At 50.5% G+C, this 24,218-nt stretch overlaps 1 protein-coding gene across 4 annotated transcripts in view; it reads left to right on the top strand.

The window, feature by feature from the left end:
• Positions 1-6,391: 6,391 nt before the first annotated feature.
• SMCO4 (single-pass membrane protein with coiled-coil domains 4) overlaps positions 6,392-24,218 on the top strand; it is a 59,471-nt gene continuing 41,644 nt past the window's right edge. Inside the window, exon 1 of one of the 4 annotated variants that reach the window (XM_080816141.1) lies at positions 6,392-6,525. The gene's annotated coding sequence lies outside the window, so the exon portion shown is untranslated. Of the gene's footprint in view, positions 6,553-8,407; positions 8,528-19,455; positions 19,517-24,218 lie in introns of those variants that run through there. The other 3 variants (XM_080816137.1, XM_080816138.1, XM_080816139.1) reach the window with 3 other exon arrangements.

Below are 24,218 nucleotides of genomic sequence, written 5' to 3'. Positions count from 1 at the left end.
TTAGTTAAGAACCCTTGCTCTAGGATTGATGGTTTTGAATCTGTTTTCAGCCAGGGGTCCCTCTGAGAATCTAACAAAAACTGTCTGCAGACCTTCTCACCAAAAAAAAAAAAAAAAAAAAAAGCATTTGTCTACAGGCATAAGAATTATATCATGTTTGTGTACCCCCTTGTGCCCATCCATGGACAGCTTCCAAGCCACTGGACCCCAGGTTAAAAACTCCAGTTCCAGATGTACCAACGGTCAAGGGCACTGAATCATTTAGGATTCTTTGGCTACAAATAACAGAAATTAACTCTGGAACTGGGCAGTTTTAAAGGGTCTTTGTGGGAGAAGCTTCTGGACAGTCTTATCTGCATCTCACATCCGGGATGAGTAAGCTCCATCCGTGGCCAGGCTTTTGACTCTCTGATCATTGTTCCACATTCTGTTCATGTCTGAGTGGCCTGAATTGGGCTGGGTGCCCTTCCCTTCATTAAGGGAAGGCTAGTCCCCTTGATGAAATACTTCAGCAGACTGTATCTAAAGAGGACGAATAATTTGTCAGACGCAATCTAAGACACTATGAAAAATAATTGTTTTTAAAGAAAAAGAAAAAGAAAAAGAAAAGGAAAAGATAAGGGTGAGGACAGGAGGCAGGCAAAAGAAAAGTTCACTTTGCATCCCATGAAAATAAGTGATGAGTAATGACACTGTTTTATTTTTTTTTTAATGACACTGTTTTTAAGACTGTATTTATGTAGTTGAGAGAGAGCAATCAAGCATGGGTGGTGGGAGGGCCAGAGGGAGAGGGAGAAGCAGGTTCCCCGATGAGTGGGGAGCCAGATGTGGGGCTCAGTCCCAGGATCCTGAGATCATGACCTGAGCTGAAAGCAGATGCTTCACCAATGGAGTCACCCAGACACCCCTAATTTTTTCCCCCCTTAATTCTAAGACATACCTTCTGGGAACATTCTGATGCTTCTGAAATCATAACACGGCTCTCAGTATGTGCATACGTTGAAAGCAGCCCTGCCTTCCTCCCCACTCTTAGGAAGGTCAACTGTTGTTAAATCCGGGTTGCATCCTACTGTGGAGGAGTCTTAGAACCGGAGGAAGTATGGCCAGACGGAGTCAAAGCCATTCACGCTGATGCCTCGAAGCGTCAGGGAGCACATCCCCAACTATGCACTCCAGGCCAGCTTCTTTTCATCTTTACCAACGCATACTTTACCTAATTTGGCTGTGATTTCAAATCAGATGTTTGTGGCACTACTGATTGTGGAGCTAGAACTCAATCCCATTGAATGTGTGTTCACGGAGCCGTAGCTACAAGTCAAGCTCTCTTCCAGGCACTGCGAGTGTTACAACAGGAGGTGAACACAGAGCGTTCTGCTCTCCGAGAGCTTACAGCTAGGATGTTGAGACTGCACACACAGGCCTGCACTGCTAACCTATGTCATATTCACTTGGAAGGCCTACCTTAGTGCTGTGAAGGGAAACCAGGAGTTCAGAGAGCTGAGTGGAGGAGGCAGATCCTGGGGATGTCCCTGCTCTGAACTCGTGTGGAGAGAGGGCTCCTAGGACTCCTCTTGGAGGAGAAGAAGGCTCTGAGAAGTTGCACACCTCATCTTGGTCATTATCTAAGAGATACAGAAGCCTTGGGTGAAGAGAGCCATGGACCCAATGGGCTTCTCATGAGGTCAATACCCAATCACCTCTCAAGTCTCTGTTTAATGGTCACTTTCAGAAAGATCTTCCCAGACCCCTCAATTTAAAACTAGGTCTCGCTATCAAACTGAGAGTTCCTTGTTCTCTTTTCAAACTCTTAGCAGAATTTGTAATTCTATGTTTATTTTTCTCTCCACTGGTCTGTGAGCTTCTCTAGGGAGGGGAAGGACTGTGTCTTTTTGCTTGCCTCAGTACTCACAAGTTTCAGTACACGGCCTGTACATACAAGGTGCTCAGCGAATATGTGTGGACTGGTTGAAAAGTTAAGTATCTGCTAGAAACCATACCAGGGCTTTCCGTTAATGGGAAAGCACGACTGGGGACAAGGATGCAGTTTTCCAGAAACACCTTTTGGTGTCAGAAGTGTTCCAGACCAAAAGGACGGCTGTTACACAAGTCATTGATGAAGATCTGGAGATTATGGATCTGAGAGCTAAGATGACTAACAAGTGCTGCTTTTCTGGGTGGAATTTAAACCTGAAGTAGATTATTTACAACCTATGGAACAAAGGTGGAGCTTCCATCCTACCCACGTGGGCTGTTCTGTCTTTAATGGGACTGGGGTGGGGGGAGGGGACAGTGTTGTTAGTGTGGTCCTTTTTTCCCAAGCCAAACCCACAACAAAACAAACCAAAATATAAAAAAGTGAAACTCTAAAGGACTTAGAGAAGCCTGAAGAGAGGCAAGTTAATGAAGCTCTTATTCCTCCTTGAAATAGAAATTTAACATTTGCCAGCAGGGAGAAAGTTGTGAAGAAATTGAATTGAAAGAATCCACTGGGGTTCTTGGCTTGAGAGTTTGCTTTGGTTGCTGGCAGCAGGGAAGGCGTAGGGATTCCTTTCCCCTCCTTTAGCTGCAGACTTAAATTTCACAGAACCAGAGGCAGTGAGCGTGAAGATCTTGGCTGAACTTTCCATGCGTGCTTCAGTGCCTCCGTACGAATAAAAGCAGAGATCTTTAAATGTTTCCTTCGATAAAATTTTATATCTTTCTGGAAGTTGGAAAGGCTACCTTTACCATAGAATTAAGTATAATTGTGTTCAAAGTCTCTGTTTAAAAAAAAATACATTTGACATTACTACCAGTAACAAAAAGACATTTTTATTGTAATACTCGATACTTACACAGTAGTTTTCTCTGGGGAATTCAAATTCTAGCTAAGTGGTTGGAATGGGTAGGCTAGTTTCTGGTGGAAATACAAATGTCTGGGGACTTAATGCCCTCCTACCCCTCAAGTATATGAAATTGCATATTTTCCCCTCAAGGATTAGGGAAGATAAACGTCACCCCTTGTCTAGTTCTAAAAAAAAGTCCTTCTATAAAGTCAGGCTTCTGGGAATTTGTATCAGATTGAAGTTCAACTTCAACTGAAGGGGTTAATTGTTTGACCTCTGTATTCAGCTCTGCCTGACTTAAATGTTTGAGGTATCAGTTTTACCCTTTGTTAACAGGGACTAAAAACAGTACCTCTTCTTAGGGTGAAGTGGCTTCCCTTTGGTAGAACAGTGTTTGGTGACCTAGGAAAGACACATCCTGATACACACGTGCATATGAGTGTGAGGACAGACATGCATGCACGTACATGCACACACGGTCACTGACTAGACCTCGAACCCAGGGTTTCATTCCCAGCAGGACATCTCTAGAACCTCGGGCACAGATGCAGTCCTGGGAGTGAAGCCTCGTTAGCCCCATGTTCTGACCAGGGGAGCTATATGACTGCCAAGTAGATGTGAGGCAGAAAGGGAAACAGAGGCTGCTGGGTGCTCGAGACTAAACAATAGTGGACTGAGTGACATGCTACCGAGTCAGCTGAGAACTTGCAGGGCTTTGTCCAGGCGCCCGAGATGGAACACGGGTCATTTCTGAGGCTCTCAGGTAGCATGGACCAGTATGGATACAAAAAACAGTTGGGGGGAAACTGAGGCTGCCAACTTCTCACTTTGCAAAAAAAAAAAAAAAAAGACCCAAATCAAAACCCCCAACTATCACAAATACAATATTCACTTACGCAAGAAAGGAAAACATTTAGCTTTGCATTGCTCTTATGACTTTCAGGTTGCCCCTGAATAGCCAAAACCGCTCCACAGAGCAGCTGCCCCCACACAACCAAGGATAAGCCTGGGACCCCTGTAGAGACCACTTGGCAGGCACGCACAGGGGCCCAGGGAGCACATTTATGAACACATGCTGCCAACCTCTGCCCCTGGCAGCTGAACCCAATTTCAGGTCTCAGGGTTCTTACTTCTGCAAACGCTTTGAGGCACTTAGACTTCCCCATTGGAGACCTCTCCCTCTTGCTTTGCTGCTGATAAAATTTATCCCCAGCCCAGCATAGCACAACAGGGCGCATCCCTGATGCACCAGGCAGTGTTTTCTCATTTATCCTGAGCATAAGTCTTTGTCCCGTTCCCAGTGTCGCACATGGACCCAGGATGGCATGTCTTCCACAGTTCCGTGTCTTCACTTCCTTCATGACATTCCAAGACAGGGAGCCCAAGGCACAAGTGCTCATCAGTCCTCTCTGCTTTTTCCATGTTTGCTTACATCCCATTGGCCCATGAACGTCACGTACCCTAGTCCCAAGTCAGCGTGGGAGGGGGCTGCAGCAAGGCCACGGACACTGAGCATGATTCCTCAGAGGTCATTAGTGCAACAATGTGTGAACTTCCCTTCTTCGACATGCATTGCAAGATACAGAGCCTTAACTTATAAATTATGGTGCTTTCACAAAGACGCAATAGAGATGTTATTACCAGTATAAGGAAGCATTTGGAGTCACCTTATTAACGGACTGAATCCTACATCAAATGGCTCTGCTTGCCTCATAAAATTATTCATTAATTTTTAGCAGTGGCCTTGGGAAGTTATGTACATAATATTTAGAGGAAAATGGCATTTACAATTATAATGAATTCAAGCAAGCCACGTGGTAATACCACTGCCCCAGTTTGGAACTTGAGGCCTGCTAATTTCATATTTAATGGCACACATGTCCCCCTCCCCCATTCCTCCCCCCCAGTATGTGTGGCTGAACGGACGTGCCTGTCTCATCTCCTAGAACTCAAACTCCTTCGAAGGCAGGCATCTCACCTCCCCCACGTTTATTTTCCTCACCTGTACCACTCAGTAGACGCTCCCTAAATGCTTGTTCAAATGATCAATCAGTCATTGCCTTTTACTAAACACTTCTGTGTTCCAGGGACTTCACTCAGAGACTGGGTCACCAATTCTCTCTCAATGCCACAGATAAGGGTCATTCCCTACAGTTCACCCCTGAGGGGACTGAGGTGCCCAAAGCCCAAGGGGGATGGGCTGGCCAGCCCAGTTCCACCTGAGGGCAGGACACTTTCCTCACAGGGGCCTTAAGTGAGGAGCAGGAAGCAGACAGTCAAAAGTGAAAAGATGGCCTCCAGTGTGGAGAGAGGGACCAAGGGAAGAGGAAGAGGGAGTAGATTGCCATGACCCTCAAACTGTTCACTGCCTTTGCAATAAAATAAACCCTTGTTAATGAAGGCATTGGCCAGCGAAAGGCTGCTTGAAAACCCTGTAGGAGAGACAGTTCTTGGGCTCTTTAAACAATCAGCACCAGAGAATTCTTGGTGGTGAGGAGAGGAGGGACTGGAGAGGCCTCTTGGGCGGGTGACAGTCCCACAGGTACAGGGTATTAGGCTGTTCTCAGGTGAAAGGTAGCTTTTTTTTTTTTTTTTAACGTTTCGTCTATAGTTTTTATTACCTACTAGATCAGTAATAATAGTAAAAATCGCGACCAATTTAGACACTACTGTTACGTGGTGTGTGTGTATGTGTGTGTGTGTGGCAGGGCAGCTGGGCAAAGAGCTTTGCATACAACCCATGATCTCATCTAATCCTCACAACAACGCGTTGGACATAGCTTTTATTATTCTTAATTTATAGATGAGGTAACTGTGCCCAGGGAGACCGGCTTCCCCGAGATTTCCTGGCTTCTGAGTGGTAGAGCCCAAACCCTCAGTCTATTTGACTAAATGCCCCGTATAACATTTAGCTGTGGGCTTTGCACGGCTTTGGTGCTGGTCTGAGGTGGGAAATTGGGAATCCCATTTATTCAAGCTAAACTGCGCACGTGTCTGTGTAATTTACAAAAACAAATCCAGGTCAAGATATCTGTCCGCTGGAGGTTTAAAAGCCCCCTGCGGAGAGCTGCACAAATCTCTACTCATTCACTCTTTGGTTCCCTCAGCAAGTTATTTATTGCGCACTTCGGTATTCCAGGCAGGGCGCAAACCTAGCCCTAGCGGAGAGAATGGCGAGCGCGAGAGACGTGGTGTTTGGCTCCCCTACACCCACCCCCGTCCGCCCCCTCTCCGACTATAGTACCTCGCGGGCGACGCAGTCGGAGAAGCAGGAAATGTGTCAGCCCGAGGATGACCTGTATCGGCGGCGCCGAGCGGCTGGGTGGTCAGGGCAGCCTTCCTGGAGGCGGCGGTGGCCCGGGCCCGGTACGCGGCACTGGTCCGGCGGCCCTGCGGAACCCGCTCGGACGCGAGCGTCTGGGCCGGGCCGGGGGGGCGGGGCGGGGCGGGGCGGGGGCTGGGGGGCGGGGGTGAAGGCGGGGACCTGGGGCCCAGGTCCGGGCGGGGGGCGGCCGGCGAGTTAGGGTTAGGGCGAGAGGATTCGGCTTCCTGGCGGCAGAGGGCGCCTGGCGCTGCGGTCCGGCGCGCCGGAGCCGCCCGCGCGGGCGCCGAGAGGAGAGGCGAGGCGGGGAGCGCGAGCGGCGGCGGCCACTGCCACGTATTCCCGGCAGTGGCGGCGGCGGCGGCGGCGCGGGAGGAGGTGAGAGGCGCCGGCGCCCGCGGGCAGGTGGGCAGGGAGCGGCGCGGCAGCGCAGCGGGCGGGCGCAGGGATCGGGCGCCGGGCACGGGGCGGGGGTGCCCGCGCCGGGACAGCGCGGTTCCCGCCACGCCGGCTCCGCCTCCGCGCCGGGCTGCCGGCCGAGGCCCGGGCGCCGAGCCGGTCCCGAGCGCAACTCGTGCCGGCGGGGCGGGCGGGGGCAGAGGGGCCGCGAGCCCGCCCGCCAGTCCCGGCTCCGGACGGGAATCCCCGCCGCTGCGGGAACCGGGCCGCGGCCGGAAAAGTTGGGGCGGACTGCTAGCCCGCGTGGGCCAGGCGGGAAGTGCGGGTGCGGGGTGGACCCCGGGGGGCGCAGGGACTCGGTGAGGGGGGGGTCCCGGGCCGTAGGCGCGGCGTCCGGGAGGGCCCGGTTTGGGAAGGCGGGAGCCGCGCGGCTCCTCCGCGGGCGGGGAAAAAGGAGGTGCGCGCTGGCTCTCCGGGCTGCAGTGGGCGAGTGTCCGGCCGTGGGGGGGGGGCGTCCCTCCCTGCGGGTGAGGAGGGAGGGAGAGAGGCCCTCCATGGGGGGACGAGCACGGGGGGTTGCGGAGGCGAGCCGGTGGCGGGGTAGAGCGATGAGGAGTGGGCTTTCCCTACTTTCCGCCTCCGTTGGGGCAGACCCCGAGACAGGGGTCAGGCTCAGAGAGTTGGGGGCACCTCTGGCGTCTGAAGACCGGATGGGGAGTTCTTTTAAGAGGTGCGAGAGGGAGCTGAGCGTTGTTTCCTCCAGCGCTTGGGGCAGGTACCGCCCCTCCCTATCTGTCAGGTTCACCTCCCACACCGCAGTGCTTTTGTCCGGGGGAAGTTGAGGAGGGATCCCCGAGTGGGCGAGATATTTAGGGTTCCAAGGTGAGCAGGCTTGGACTGTGTGAAATCCTAACTACCGCAGCGCGCTGTCTGAAAGCACAACTCCGACTTCCCCCCATACCCACCCACCTCGTTCCCTCTGCATAGGCAATGTCAGGGATTCCCGGGGCTGGGCCAGCAGGTGCGTAAAGCCCAGCGGCTCCGCTGCTCGCGGGGTCCGGGGCATCCTTCAGGGGAGTAAGACATGGCCCTTGATTCCCTGGCTGAGGCTGGTTATTTCAGAAACAAGTGGTTCTGGAGATGCTGGATGTCTTATTAGAACAGCCTGTGTGGTGCCCCTTGACAACAGCGATGACTCATGTCGCTTTTCTCTCTCTCTCTCTCTCTCTCTCTTTTTTTTTTTTTTCCAAATAAACTCCGTATTCAGGACACAAGTATGCCAGGTCATTTGTGACTTCGATAGAACTGGAGACCCACACCTTGGGCCTTCTGAACCCTAGTTATAGTCCTAGATCTGTCCGCAAGGAGGATGACCTTGGATGGGCCCTCTCTGAACCTCAGTTTCCTTTTCTCTGAAATGGGGTATAAAAACAGAACTAGAAAGGAGTCAGCTTCTGAGGGAAACTGAAATCTTTTTCCTTGTGAGACTAGATCAGACACAGGACCTCAGCATCAGCAGATGGTAAGGATACCAGGAGGCACTTACAACAGATAAGATGCAAGAAAGACCGCAAACAGCAAAACAAAATAAACAACTAATAATAATTGGTACAAGATTTATAGAATGAATACTGTTCTCATGCAGGCCATTCGCATACATGGCTGTCCAGCTGTTTTGACTCTACAGTTGTTAAAAATGCTTTGAAAAAACTATGTCTATCTTATCTGAGGCCCTGAATTTTTTTCTTTCGTTTTAACCTTCAAACCTGCAGTGGAGGCTCGGTTGGGTTGGTCTTGGTGCAGCCTTACTCGGAGAACACCCCCAGGATTTCTCATTGCCATTGTACTAAAGATTTCCTTCTGTCTGACTGATATTGGGATCCTTGTGCCAACACACTTCCATCGTCTTTTTCACTGTGGTTTGAGAAGTCGTGTGCGGATTCCTGTTGCATCTGGCATTTCTTCCCTGGTCTCCTTTCACGTGAGTGTCATTCATCTGCAAACAGTTCATTAGATGCAGCACGTTAAAAATAACTTGAAGTCGTAATGTGTCCACTCCACTTACCCCCCAGACCCCAGATCCGCTGGGCAACCTCGGACTAGAACTTCTAGGTCATCTGCTGGTTCTGTTGTTTGGGTACTGAGGGGCACCCCAGAGTTGAAATGACACGGCTGGGCCAAATGGCACATTAATGAGGAAGCCATGACGCTGGAAGGGGAGGAGGATTTTTTTTTTTTTTCTTTCTGTATTTTATCACAACTTGAATGCTCCTATCCTTTTGTTCTCTTCCATTAGCTTTCAAAATCCATATTGGGTTTGACCACATCATTTTCAGTAATCCTTTTTTTGTCAGTTTCTTGGAGACTGAAGTTAGTGGTTATCTCTGAGTCTGAAGTGGTAAAATTAAGTCCTCTCCCAATATGTAAATGTGTAACTAATTAGATTGAATCTTTAGAATATCTATAGTGTTTATATATGTGTGCTTGTCTGTGTGTGTGTTATTTTTACTTAGGGCTATAAAATTAGTGAAAATTATGAAGCTACAAATAGTTACTATTTGAGGCTCTACCACTTACTAGACACTGAAGAAACAAACTGTAAGTGTTACAGCCAGCTTGTGCACCTTACTGATGATCTTTGAAACCAGATAGCCTTTGTGTAATAGTGGAAAAAGAATTCTTAGCTCTCCTACAGGGTGGTGGTAGGAAATGACATAATGTATACGAAAAGCAATGTGTAAGCTGTAAAGTGTCTTGTAGCCCAGGCAATATTTTAATGTAAGCAACTTGGGGGTACTGGAAGCTTGAGTCTGTGAGTTTTGGTATCCGGTGGGCCTCAGTGTACCTCCTGAGCCCATCCCCTGACCTCTCTGAGCCTGTTCTCATACATAAAATCAGGATCACTGCCTTATATTAACTGAGATCTACAGTGTGCTCAGTGAAGGTTGGCGTTCACCCCTTTCTCTCCCCTTGCCGCAGGCCCTTGGGATAATGGGATTGATGAAGTCTTCCTATAGGAATTGTCCTCAAGGGAAAAAAAGGCTTTTGGGGTACATCTCTGTACTTATGAATAATTCTTCCAGCTTTTGCCCTCCTGCCCCAATGCTCAGTGCACACGGTAAATATTCTAGGCCCTGCCATCACCTAAAAGGAGGGAGAGCAAAACCAGGAGCTAGAAAGGACAGTCTTTGATAGAAAGTTGAAGATGGGTGAGGCTGGTTTCCCTTTGCGCATTTGGTGCCCTGTCTCCTTTTCATTTGTTTTGTTGGGCAGGGAGAAAGATACCGAGTTTGGAAGCATTTCTAGCTGGAAGGAGGCACTGGAAGAGCCACGGTGTAAGGTGGGAGGGCAGGGTGGGCTGAGGGTAGGGTGGTCTAAGGGCTGGGCTGGAGATGGAAGAGTAGAATCTGACGGTACAAGCCAGAAAGGTCGGTGTGAGGAAATCTTGGTTAGGTGTAGGATCTGGCTGAGTTTGGGGCCAGTTTCCTTCCCATCCTATAAGGCTCTCTTGTGGGGCTTTGAAGTTTTTGTGCTCCAGGCAGATTTTGACTGGTTGTGGTGGCATCATAAATGAGTTTCCATAGTAAGTTGTATGCTGGAAAGGAAATTAAATTCCAAGAGGGTGTTTGTTGTGACTGATGCCAGAATTTCTCGGAGAGTTTTATTAAGATTCCGTCAGCCTATAAAAGTACTTCTTAGTTCTCTGAAGATATTAATTAAGAAAGAGTTTTCAAAAAAATAGAAGTGTCTCCTTTGGGAGCTTTTGAAATGTAATCTTCCTAATCTTTGGAACAAATGAAGTCCAGAAAATCGTAGAGCTATGTGTTTTAGAAACATTTCCTCCCCAGAGTAATGTTTTCCTTCTTTTGCAATTCCTTCCCTCTTCTTGCATTGTTTTGATAGTGAGTTAATTTTGGTTTCTTTCCCATTTTGGTAGCTTAATTTTTAGGTCAATGACCTTTCATGTGTAGATCTCTAATGAGCCTTCTTTGCCCTTGAGTTCATGGCTAGTCATTCATTATGAAGAGGTGGCAAAGCATAGGCTCCAGGACCCAGGTGGGGGACACGTAGAGTCATCTCCATCATGGTTCTTGAGGAGCAAGGCTGTCTACAGCTTGGATGTAATCCTGCCAGCAGCTCTGGTTGGTCATGCTATCCTTGACGCATGGCTGTGGATGTGGGCACCTGAACACGTGTGCATCCACGTAGCCAGCCAAAGGTTAGTCTGAGTGTCCACTGAGACCCGTGCAACTCCAGTACCCACACAGGTAGAGTCCTTGCCTGCTCTTTGGGGGCTGGACTGTGTCCTGTAGACTGGGGGGTCTTCATTAGGGAGAGGGGGTCAGGTCTGTGTTTTAGAATGGGCAGTGTGGGATAGGAAGTTGGGACTGGAAAATGAGTCCATTGGAGCTCCTGGCACTGTGGAAGGGTGATGAGGGCTTGAACCGGAGACACTGACCATGGCAATGGTAATGGTGAATGGGGACATGTCAGGATGGATGGTGCTTTGTCCGTTTGGATGTGGGAGCTGAGAGAAGGAGGAACAAAATCCAGCCCATGCTTGTGTCTCCTCACCCCTCCCACTGTAGCTCTGATCTCCATGCAGACTCGGTAGATCGAAATTGCCCCTTTGGTTTCTTTCAATGGCTAGAGAAAGGTGCCCAAGTACAACCTGAGAGTGCCTTCCCCTTGCTTTGCCTGTCTCCTAGCCTTATCCTATCTACTTTTCCTGGAGCATTTCACAGGATGGAATTCAGGTTCCTCCAAGCTTGTTTTCAGAAATGCTGGTTCAAGCATTGAGACCAAGGGAGAAGTGTCAAAGGGGAAAAGGTCCCCAGAGAAGGAAGCCTCCCTGGGTTGGAGTCTGTACTCCACTGTTCCCTGGTAGACTCAGTGGACCCACCAGGGGGGTGTGGTCCTCAGTTCTGGTTCTTCCCCAAGAGGTGATCTGTCTCTAGGTCAGGGTGACTTGTGGCCCCCAGTTTCTGGGGGGCTGGGGGAAGGGTTGGTTGGGAAATGGGAGTGGTAGTGGGTGAGCTTACAGAGCCTGCCCTGGGAGGAGATGGGACCACCCTCTTGTGAAGGGTGCAGACTCTGCGAGGGGCAATGGGGGAGGGACGGGACACCAGACTCAGGTGAAGCAGAGTCAGGGCCAGGGGATGCAGTCGGTCCTGGTGGTTGGGATGTCCACATGTCCCCATCATAGGATGCTCTGTTGCCACCTCAGGGCTCTGCTGGTCTCATGTCCTCTCCCTCCTTCAGTGCCGGCCTCTGTAATAAACTTGCCTGGGCTTCCGTCTTCTGTCTTCCAGACTGCATAATACCCATGCCCTTTAGATGGTTTCTCCTGGCTCGGCTGAGCCGGTTGATCAGGTTCCGGCTTTATTTGGGCTTTATCCTCATCTCGAGGCCCTTTATCGGACCGTCTGCTTCCTGCCTTCTGCAGTCAGCTGTCTCTGCTGCGAGTCACTGCAGAAGACTCTGCACCCCTGCTTTCTGCTGGATGGTCACCCCTTTCCTTCCAAGATGTAAGCACTTTTCAGTGCCCTGAGAGCAACTTTCGGCCTAGCCCTCACTGTGGACACAGGGCCCGTCGAGTTTGGCTGCTGCGCTAACAGGGTGCCTGGTTCCTGGGAACACATTGGTGCCTGGGGGGTTAGTGTCTCGCCTGCTTCTCAAATGTTATGCCCTAAGCCAAGCCCATCTGTTGGTTCTCCCTTTGCTTCGTGTTTAGCGGCGTGTGTATGTTTGTTTTAATTATTACTGGGAAGCAAACAAGATATCTATCAAATATTTGAATCTACAGAAGAGCTGCTGCTGGCAAGCAGAAGGAAGAAATATCTATTTAGGCAGGCTACCATTGATTTCTCTCTCCTTTTCCCACGTGGTTGCTGCTTTGTTGGCAGAACATTTGATTTGTATACTGGTTCAGTCTGGATTTCAGTCGTGAGCTAGAAAAGATGCTTGGGCCCTCTGCCTAAGTGGAGGGGCTCCAGGGAATGGGCCTGGGGCTGCAGCGGGGGGTGGGGGCGATGGTCTATTCTCCCTGCGCCCCCGCTCCCCTCCGGGAGCCTGGCGCCTGGGGCCTTTGTGGGGAGGCTGGAGCTTGGCCAGGCCGCTGCTTTGGGTTCCCTGGGAGCAGCTCTGCTGGCCTCCACTCTGCTGTTGGAAGAAGGGAGTTCTCTCGAATTTGGGTTTTCTGTTATTTTCTTGTCCTGTGGTGCTGATGGGGAGGAAGGCGTTAGCATAGTGAAGTTTGGGGCCCAGCAGGTTCGGCGTGAGTTCAGCTTCCGCAGAATTTTCACAGAAGTTTTTCTTGGCTCTCCACCCCCCAACATTGCCCTTCTTCCCTGCCCTGCTCCCAATCCAGTCTGTCCTCCGTGACTTTGAAATTGAACTTGGGGAGACCTTGGAGTGTGGCACCAACACTTGTGCAGATGGGCGGGGCAGTTTCACACCAGAGAAAAACCAGCGTTGTTGTCGCAGCTGCTGCTATTGTATTAGGAGTTCAGTTGCTTTTCCCCGAAAGAGTATAGGTAATACACGAATATATGAAGCTGCTGTACCCCACCCTCCCGTTCAAGCAGCATGGAAGATCCTCTCTGCCTCAGCACCCCTACCCCACCCGCCGCAGCCCTGCTGGGACCTCTGAAGGAACCAGTTTTTGCAGTTTGTTGCCTAGCCTGCAACCTTCCATCAGCCCATCCAGATGCAGCTTTGTGTCGTTTTGTTTGTTTCGTGAGCAGAAACTGATTCCACCCTATGTCCCTGTTCACTGTTTTGTCTTTTTGCCCAATATATTTTATAGAACTTTTCGTGTATGTAGCTCTTCTCTCTTAATTTGTCTCGTATTTGGCTACAAAGTATTTTATAGAAGAGATAGATCATAATTTACAAGTTGGCCCGCTTTTCGCTTTTCATAGACGCGTAAACCAACTCATTGGTTTTGCTATTATGTTTTCATACATGGACATGGCTATGCACGCCCGCATGTGGATCTCTAGGAGTGGAACTGCTGTGTCAGAGGTCCTACACATACATACATACATACATTTGTTTATTTATTCATTCATTCATTCATTTATTTATTTGACAGAGAGAGGGAGAGAATCTTAAGGCAGGCTCCATGCTGAGTGTGGAGCCCGACGCGGGGCTCGATCTCACAATCGTGAGAGCATGACCTAAGCTGAAATCAAGAGTCGGACGCTTAACCAGTGGAGCAGCGTAGGCGCCCCAGGGTGCTACATGTTTCAGCTGTTTCAGGGGTATCCCCGCCGTGTGCGCACAAGGACCATACTGGTTTAAATTACCAGTGTCGTATGAGGCTGCCCATTGTTCCATGGATTCGCATTCTTCTGGCGAAAGAAGTGAATAGGGTTCGTAAGCATTTGATTGATTATTGGGTGAGGCCTTGAGACTCATCATTTAGTGTCTGGATCTCAGTGGTCAAGTTTATTGTAAACTTGGAGCGTGAAGGAGACAAGCTCTCGAGGACTGAGACTCTGCTCCAGGCGGCGTGCGTGTCCTGCTAACAGGGGTGTCAATGTGGCACTGGAAGCAGAGGCCTGTGGTTTCACATTCTCCCTGCTTTTCCCCAGAGGCTAGATAGATTCTGTAATAGAACACTTGAATTTTGGCGTAACCTGCCAGAGTATTTCTGTGAACCTCTCCCTGAGGAGGCAAGCATGTGTAAGCAGCCTCTGGAGGCTGGTGGGTCCTGGATTGTCGACGCAGGGATTCGAGGCTGGACGGCTGAACTGGGAGGACATTTAAAGGTGGTGGGCTGGAAAATCAGACGTTCTTGTGTCTGGAAGAGCCTCCAGGAATATGGTAAAGCAAGATTCTTTTCCTCTAGCGGTGTGGTGATCTCCCTCCATCCTGGCTTGTTGTGGGACTATTATGACGGGTTGTCTCTTAGCTGGGTGCCTTGGGGAGAAGCCATGGTTTCTTAGAAGGTGTTCCAGGGGGCTGGCCTGGTAGAGGAGGCTTCTAGAGGGCCCCATGATTGGGCTCACCTGGGCCGACTCTGCAGGCTGAACAGTCCAGTGGGCTTTGGGTAGTTCTGGATTCCTGCCCGACGGTGTTCTTCACCTGCCGGAGGGTAAATGGGGCCAGAGAGGAGTGATGGAGGAGTCAGCCTAGGGTGGTGTAGAAGCTCTAGGGACAGGCCAAGCCGGATTCCAGCCTGCGCTTAGCCATTTATGGCTGTGTGATTTAAGCAAAGTTCTGTTTTCTGCCTGGGCTCAGTTTCCTCATCTGTAAACTGGGGATCATATCAGTACCTACCTCACATGGTTGTTGTTAGGATATGGACAGTAATATTTGTAAAGCTCTCAGCATATTACCCAGTAAGTACTTGGTAAGTATGCTCTGTGTCCCTTTTCCTTAATAAATGTTTATAAATCCATAGTGTGTATTACATGGGCTAAATATCAAAATACAAATAGTGTGGTGATTAAAGAGGGGCATCAGGAGGTCAGTAGGTGACTAGAGCCAGCTTGGGATCAGTTGGGGTTGTGGGACTAAAGAAGGGGAGAAGGTAGGAGGTTTTGGTGGAGAACGTTTGTAGGGGCAGGGGAGCAGGTGTTATGTTCTCTGTTCTCACCAGACCTCCTGCTGTGAAACCCCAAAGCCCCCACGATGCCGAGAAATTTTCTTTTTTTTTTTTTGGGGGGTTTGTTTTTTTTGTTTTTTTTTGTTTTAGATAGACTGAGTGTTAGGGGATCCTTAGTACAACTTCTCCCCTTTGTTTCTGGGGAGGCTGAGTGAGGGTCTGAGAGGTGAAGTGTCTTCCCCGCGCCACATGGCTGGCTCTTTCAGAGGGGAGATGGGGTCCAGCTCTCCTCCTCTGTGGGGTTGAGACTCTTCTCCGCCCCACCCCCTCCCCACATGCCACATACTGCCTGTTTCCAGGTGCGGGGAAAGAGAACCTCAGAGTGTTGGTGCTCTGCCAGTGGCCCCTCCTGAGACCCTTGTGAGGTGAGATCACTGACATTCAGAGAGATAAAGTCAGGTACAGGTCAAGATGAGGCAGGGCTGGGATTCCGACTCGGGTTGGCCTGGCTCCAATGCTCGTGCTTTAACCTGCCTGGTGATGTTGCTGGTGGCACTGGCCCCCTGCTGATGTCTGTGCTGGTTCGTACCCCTGCTCACCTGTAATCTCACCGCTCTCGGGTGATGTCCACACGCGTGGGTGCACGCGTTCTTGTGAGTACGGCAAGTTCATCTGAAGTCCCTCATCTGTTTGCTGCTGGTTGGTTCTGCAAACCGGAGGTCTGCCGACTGCAGGTTGAGCACAAAGAAAGCTACACCTGTGCCCTCCAAAGCAGGCCGGGCCTCTGAGGTCCAGAGTGGGTAAGGGCAACTTCACTCATGGGAGCCAAGCTTCGTGCGTGAGCTTGTATGGGGGCCTGTCAGGAACAGAGCCAGCCAGCAGGGACGTGGATGGGACCTGGGCAGAAGGCGTGGGTTGTGGAGCTCAGGATACAGAGCCCTGTGACAAAGGGTTAAATCGTGTGTGTGAAAATGAACTCTGCGAACAAGACGTGGCCTTTGGTGGGAGGGATTTCAAAGCAGTGTGCGGTAGGTGCCAAACGTCTGGCCCCAAATGTAGAGGCAGCAGAACGGAGATTTCCTCTGGGCTCTGCAGGTCTGAGAAGTAGCACAAATGAAAACAAGGCTTGCCTACCCCTTAGAGAGCTGGTAGGCCTGGCTTCTATCCACCCTTCAGGTTGCCGGTGAGGACACTGAGACCTGGAGTGATAGTCCTCATTGGGGGCCAGCTGAGCCAGGGGCCCACCCTTCTTGCCCCTCCAACCACACGTGCAGGTGGCGATCACTGCATGTGACAGCTCTCCCAAGGGTTAACATAACACTTAGCACCTGGAGGAGCTCAGTGTCATTTGTCAAATGAACAAACAAGGTCCCAATGCAGTTGTCACCCTGGCTTCTCTGTCTCTGAGCAAAGTTACAGCATTTGCCTCTCAGTTTTGCCCTCTGCAGGATGGGTACAATACCCCTGCTTCCCTTCTAGCTTATCTTCATTCACTCAGAATGGGCCAGACACTTTTCCGTGTCTAGGCATTTGGCACTGAACCAAAGAAGCTAAAATCCTGTTCTTCCGGGGTTTATTCTCTAGTGGGGGATGGGGCAGAGAATCAGTAGTTACAATTCATGGTCCATCCATGTATGAGTTTCCTGGGCCTGCTGTAACAAGCACCACAGACTGGTTGGCTGATGGTTCTGGAAGCTCCGAGGGGCGGTTGGAGCCCCTGGTGGCTGCGGGCAGGCCTTGGTGTCCTTTGTTGATGGCAGCATAGCTCTGCTCTCTGCCTCGGTCCCCACATGGCCTTCTCCCTGTGTCTGTGTCTCCTGTGTTTTTATAAAAACACCAAGGTCATTGCCCTAGGGGCTGCCATCCTCCAACTGGTCATGTTCTGAGGTCCCAGGTAGACATGGATTTTTGGGGGTCACTGTTTAGCCCGGAACAGTATGCTGGGTGGTGATGACTGCTGAAAAGCAGGGGGTGTGCCGAGGACAGAAGGTAGGGTGAGGAGGTGTGGATCAGGCAGGCCTTGCTGAGAAGGCAGGGTTTGAGCCTCCCTGTGGAGAAGTGGGGGACAGGGGCTGTGGCATGGAGGGGCAGCAGAGGCTTTGAGGTGGGTGTGTGCTCCTTCCAGGATAGCGTGGGGCCCGTGTGGCTAAAGTCCTGTGCGCGCACGTGCATGTGAGATCAGGAGAGCATGAGGGCTGGGAGGTAAGTGAGGGTATCTGGGATGGCCTGGTAGCTCTTTGCCAGCCTTTATGAGGACTCTGGACTTTTGCTCTGTTGGGGTGGGAGCTGCCGTTGTGGCTGTGAGCACGAACCAAAGCGGGTCTGGCAGTGTCCCGCATAGCTTGGGATCTTTCCAGATTCAGACGGCCGTCGCAGGACGGTGTGTGCTCACCCAGAGAGGAGCCCCTCTTTCTCTGTGCTTTCTTTTTGAAGTGTGAGTGCTATGGTGACCCTTGATCCACTGCCCTTTCCTGTCCTCTGTCCTTTGAGATGTCTCGACCCACCCACCTCCCCACACTGAAACCACAAGCATATTAGAAGAGAAAGTAGCCAGACCAGGCTCGGGGTGCCTGGGAGTGCCAGGAAACTCGTGTGTGTCAGGCCCGTTGGGAGCTGCTTTTTCTCCTCTAGCTCGAGGCCTGCCTGGTGCGTGCTAGGCCTCCGTGAAGGTGTTTATCACCCCGCAGATTTAGAAAATGCTGAGGTCAGTGTGTGAGCTCAGTGTGTTTAGCTCCCCCGATCCTTCCATGGATAAAGTCACTACGCTGTGAAAAGAGTCGAGTCAGCTCCCTTGGGCAGCAGGCCTCATTTGGCCTTGAAAATACAGGGCAGGGAGGCATGCCCAGAAGGACCTGTGGAGAGGCCGAGGGAGCTATGCCCTTGCCAGGGGCCTGAGGCCGGCGGTCTCCGCTGCCTGTGCTGTGACTGGCCTGCAGAGTTTTCCATGCTGTTCTTTTTGCGCTAGAACCAGTGAGGCCTGCCACCTGAGTATCACTGAAGAGAAACTCCAGGCAGTGGCGCGTCTTCAACACACCCAGCCTGAGGGCCCAAGGCCTGTGACGAATCTGTTTGCTGGGTGGCTGGGGGAATCATACTTCGGATTTTTGGCATCAGAGCTGAAGGGAAATCTCTTTATCTGGCTGACATTTAATTTCCTCTTTGGGCCTCAGGAGGAAAGGGCCAGGCATGTTTGTGATTAGGGCCCCAGAGAAGTGGGCTGTGGGTGGGCTTGCTGTCGGGCCCTCCTCCCTACCTCCACCTGGTCGGGGAGTGCCAGGAACGACCCACTCAGGGAGGTTATCTGGGAGGCCGCCGGCCCCATCACCCCCCTGGAAAAGCAGCACTTGTGAAGAGAATTCTGTGTGAGCAGAGATGGAAATAGAATCCCCCAGGGCCGGGAGCAGCTGCTCTCCTGGAGGATTCCAGAAGTTGCCTTTGGGCACCACTCATGTGTTTCCCCTGTCACCCGCCCACCTCAACAAAAGGTACACCCAGACACAATCAAAGTTGTGAGGTCTATTCTTGGCCAGAAAATGAACACTAACAAGGTGTTTGCTGAGATTATAATTCTTCCTCCAGAGTTATTTCTGGGGGAGCTTCCCCTCACACATCAAAAGCACTTCCTGAGAGGAGCTGCCTTTTAAATGGTGCAGCCGTCTCTGCCAGACACTATGGAAAGTTCTGACTCAGGTAGCACCCCCAGAGAGTTTGGAGTCTGGCCTTGTGAGAGGCAGAAGCCTTGCCTGAGAGTGGGAGCCACACAGGCTGCTCCCACGGAATAGCTCCCTTGTCCTGTGGCCCTGGGATGGGGGTGGGGGGGCTTTAGCTCTGCGCTGACTTGTGTCAAGCATGCAGTCAATAAATATTTGTTGACAGCAGGATCTACTGGATGCAGGCCCTGACCTCTTTTGCTGGGCCCTGAGCAGGCAGCAGCAATGCTGTGAGTTTGCCCACGGCCCTGAGAGCTCCATCTCCTGGGACTGGTCTCCTTGCTATGGCCTTGGGGACATCACTGGCTTCCTTGGGCCTCACTTGTCTCATCTTTTGCCTGACGGTTGGATGAAATGGTTGGAATGAGTGTCTCCCTTCTTGGTTCTCCTCCCCGGATGCCTTCCCACCTTGCCCGCCCCCTGGGATGCAGGGGTCCTGGGGTGATTGGCCCGCACCATCTCTCCTGGTCACAGTAAGAGCTCGTTGGGGACAGCAAGAACAGGAGCTCTTTGTCCCTCTGAGCCTGACACGTGCGGGCCTTCCACAGAGCTCCCGCGTGGACTTCGAGCTGCTTGGCCAGCACCCCGCCCCCCTGAGTGCGGACTTTCTGGGTGAACTTTGATGGAGAGAGGAAGAACAGGTGGCAGGGGATTTGGCATAACTGTCTCTCCTGGCTCTGGAAGACGGCGTCTCCAGTCATTCAATGTGAGTTCCTCGTTCCTGTCTCAAGTTTCATGCAACTTTGCAGCCCTGCCTTGAACAAAGCCCCTTTATTTCTGGATGTCGTTGTGAGAATTATTTTTGTGATTACTGATAAGGCAGGAAAGAGTGGGTTCTGACTATAGAATTCTGTGAATTTTACATTCCAAATTTAAGAAATGTCCATGTGTAGGAGAAATACTATAAACAACTTTATCTTGGAGATTATCACTGGAGTTTGGAATAACTGGACGATTTTTGAATGTATTGTCTTTGTAATAGAAACTATTAAAATTACTGTAAATAATAAATAGACTAAGATTTAATATGTGATAGACACTGTAAGAAGTTGCCACTCTAATACTCACTAGGAATCTATAAGATCCTTTTTTAAAAAAACAAACGTTAACCTATTTTTTAAATTGTGGTAGAATATTTATAACATGAAATTTACCTTTCTACTGACTTTTAAATATATAGTCCTGCGGTGTTAAGTATACTCTCTGTGGGATCCCTTTTTTTAGCTCCTCAATTTTATAAATGAGGAAGCTAAAACTAGAAAAACAAAGTTGCTTGCCTCAAATCACAGAGACTGAGTAGTTCCAGAGACAGGATTTGAACTTAGGACCCAGAGACTCAGTGCTCTGGGATTTCTGGCTAGTGGTTGTTGGGATCTGTGGTCACTTACTTACCCTGCCCTGTGCTTACCACTTGACTGCAGAAAGCCGGCTCACTCACCTGGGTCTCTCTGGAAGTCCTAGGGTTGAGTTCTGTGTCCGTCATGGAGGTGGCTGGTCAGCTTGGCTCAGCATATATGTGGCTGACACAGGTGCCAGGGTTGATGAGGGCTGAAGCATGTGGGCCACTGTATCTGGTAGGGCTGCCTGTTAGACTTCTTCCAGAAGGTGCACAGAGTGGGGTGCTCTGGAAAGAGCAGTGGCTTGGGGCTCAGCTGCCTGGCTTCATCCAGTCTGCACTTGGAGCTTGAAGGTCTGTGCCTTAGGACTAATGTCATCCTGTGGTCGATCATGCCTTGACCTCAGTTTCCTCCTTTCTAAGTGGGTAGTAAAAATGCTTGTTCTGCTTGCCTTCCACGATCGTCGATGGTGACAGGTTGGGATGTGGGAAAGTGCTAAGTCAAGTAGAGCACTATCAGGCAAGTTTGGAGGGCGGGAATTTTGATCGTGCTGTGGCAGAGAGGGGTGGCTGGGGCTGACCCCGGAGATCTGAGGAGGACGGACATGAAGGTGAAGAGTAGCGAGTTTCGCTTTGACCATCACCTTGTTTCCTCCACCATGGCTTAGTTGGTGAAGAATCATGTTGCATTGTTGGCCTAGTACTGTAGGTTGGGATGCTCTGAGATTTTCTAGAATGTGTGTCTCTCTCAAGGTTTTCGGATTCACCCTCCCCAAGACTCACATCTCCCTGCAATGAACCTGGATCTCCTGCTGGAGATCATTTTGTAGCGATGTGATTGTTGAAAGTACACAGCAGCTTTCTCTGGGCTTGTCTGTCTTCCTTGTCTTTATAGCAGAGACCAAATCTGTGACCTTGAGCGGCCCAGCATATGAGCAGGCTGCGATCCCGAGGTTGCATTGGTGGTGAAGGGGAAGGAGCTCACCTTCTCATGATGGATGGAGTGCTCGTTCTCCCCACGGGAAGACACTGTGCAGGACCCTGGGCACAATCTTAAGATAAGGCAGTTGGGGACTTACTCCCCCCAAAAGCCCCTGTTTATGGGAAAGATGCACATAGTCAGGACAGTTATGAGGGCAAGGATATGTGGCTTGACAAGTGACTGTTGGGAGAAGTGTAGCCTTTGGTCTAAACGAATGAAAACGCTTTGCTGGTGCGGGCCAGAGGTGAGGAGATGTTAGTGGGACGTCTTGACTAGCATTTCTGTCTCGCCACTCCCCAGATAGTCTTTTGAGTCATTGCTCTTTCCGTGCACATTTCACGTGACAGGAAAGCCAGGGGGCTGTGCAGGGTCTGCTAAGTCAGTGGCCCTGTCTCTCCCTCCACTTGTTTCTGGCTTTGAGCACGGTACTCGAAGACTAAGTAGGTCATGGGTATCTATTTTGAACCGTGCGTGGCTGGGCTGTATGGCCATTTAATTTCCGGATCAAATCCTGTTGGACTTGTTTGTCCAGGAGGTTGGCAGCGAGCGCTCTCTGGTTGGTCGTGTGGTGTATTTATAACGTGTGAAGAGTCTGGAGGTAACGAGATCTTCCACTTCTCTATTCCTGCAGGAAAGCCGTCGGTGAAGAGGTTTCAAAAACCTTCAGAGGCTGCGGGTGTGCAGTTGTTTTCCACCCCGCTTCTTTGAATTTTCTGAAAATCGTTGATCCTCACTAACTTCATATAAACCTTTTTCTTTGAAGAAATCCAATTTAATTGGGGGCGCGTGGGTGGGTGAAGCGGCTGCCTTCAGCTTAGGTCATGATCTCAGGGTCCTGGGATCGAATCCTGCGTGGGACTCCCTGCTCAGGGAGGATCCTGTTCTCCCTCTGCCTCTGCCCCTCCCCCTGCTTGTGCTCTCCTTTTTTTCTCTCTCACACACGAATAAATAAATAAAATCTTTTAAAAAAATCCAAAATAATTTTTATCCAGTGTTAGTTGACTTCTGCTTATGTTACTAATGGCAGCCAGTTGCCAATTTAATGTGTGCTGAGCCTGTGGCGTACATTTACCTCACTGAATCCTCACCACCACCTTGAAAAATGGACATTATTGTGTCCTTTCCCTAGGAAGAATCAAAGTGGCACCGTAATTTGCTCACAGCCCAAGCATGTAAGTAGCAAGGCCAGAGACTTGCCCTCCGTGTCTCCTGACCAGAGTCCTGCCCTTGGTACCACACCACCCTGGTCTCGGGAGCCCTGCGGCCAGAAGACATCCTCGGCTGGGGGCAGGGAGGGGAGGTTCCGGGCCTGTTCAGAGGCAAGGTGTGCCCTGCCAGCTGCGGGTGTTGGGGACACAGGCCCCCCCCAACCCAAAACCACTTCCATGCGGAACTGGAGTTCTGTGTTAGGTTGTCACTCGGATGTCACTGGACCCCAGAATTCTCGGATTTTACTCTTCATTGTTCCCGTTTCCCTCTTTTTCTCTGGATGTTCTTGCCTGAGGCCTTGGGTGAGTGCGGCGAGATGGTGAGCTCCACTAGGTCACACAGGTGGTAACGGAGTCTTCTAACCTCCTCATCTTTATGTCTCAGCTGTGGACTCGAATATTTCTCCATCTTCAGTATTCCACGCTTTCTCTGTGTTCTGGAGGAGTAAACACAAACCTTTGGAGGGAGTATTTGCTGTGTCTTTCTGGTGTCTTCCCCTCTAAGCTCCTCGCAGAGTCCTGGCAATAATGCTGCTGCCCATGGCCATTTCTCTTTGCCGGCATGCAAATATATGTGTTTAGGTGCTTTGCAGAGGCATTGCCTCCCTGAGTATCCCCAGTAAGACATCGTCCCCCCACTTTATGGACAGGGATTCTCAAGGGATGCCACAGACCTGAGACTTTCAGGCAGCACACCCCATAGCTTCCTCTGAAAGTGTCTTAGAAAACGTCAGAGGAGGTATTTATTTAAAATCAGGTGTGGGGGTGCCTGGGTGGCTCTGTTGTTAAGCATCTGCCTTCAGTGCAGGTCATGATCCCAGCGTTCTGGGACTGAGCCCCACATCAGGCTCCCTGCTTGGCAGGAAGCCTGCTTCTCCCTCTCCCACTCCTGCTTGTGTTCCCGCTCTTGCTGTGTCCCTCTCTGTCAAATAAATACATAAAATCTTTAAAAAAAAATAAAATCAGATGTGTTTGGAAAGTGAGAGAACCCCCTCTTGCAGTGCTGTCCTCGCAAGCTGGTTCCCAGTGGGTCTCCCTGTCAGGAGTGTCTGGACCCATCCTGGTGTCCCTCCCAGCCTTTCCCTGGATTTTCACTTAATCTGAGTCTGTATCCTAGAAATCGGGGTGGACCAACACCAAAAAGATGTAAATGAGACAATGTACATAAAAATCCCTCGGGAGGGGCACCTGGTTGGCTCAGTGGGTTAGAGCCTCTGCCTTCGGCTCAGGTCATGATCCTGGGGGCCTGGGATCGAGCCCCACATTGGGCTCTCTGCTCCGTGGAGAGCCTGCTTTCTCCTCTCTCTCTGCCTACTTGTGATCTCTGTCTGTCAAATAAATTAAAAAAAAAAAAAATCCCTCGGGACTCAGTGAATGGATTATTACTTTCTGTCTTTAACCCACTGTGATGGGGAGCTGCCACAGATCCCAGCACCGGAAGCAGAGGCCTAAGAATCTCACCTCCCCCCTCCCCACCACCTTGGAGCTTTAGTAATTGACCTTTCCTGCAAGCAACCCCCCCACCCAAAGTGAGGAGAGGACGAAGCATAAGGAACTATAAAGAACCCTTATTTTGAATCTTTCCAAGATTTTCCCATTCTTTTTGGTTTTGGGGAATGGTAGTGGTGTGTGGTTCATTTTCTGGGAACCAGAGCCTTGGGAAGTCCATGTTAACTACAGAGCCACTCTCGAGTGCCCAGGCGCATTAAAAAAATGAACTGCGGAAACAGGATTTTAGAAACAAGTATTTTAGCTGTGCGCATTGCACACATCAGTACTTTTAGTATACACGCATACAGTGACTATATGATTATCTAAATTTGACGCCTTCTGGCCTTGCCTCCTAGAAGGCCTACATAGGCACCTAGTGGACTCAGTCTTA

This window comes from Martes martes (assembly GCF_963455335.1).
Source record: "Martes martes genome assembly, chromosome: 10".
NCBI lineage: Eukaryota > Metazoa > Chordata > Mammalia > Carnivora > Mustelidae > Martes > Martes martes.
This window is presented reverse-complemented; position numbering and strand designations above follow the sequence as displayed.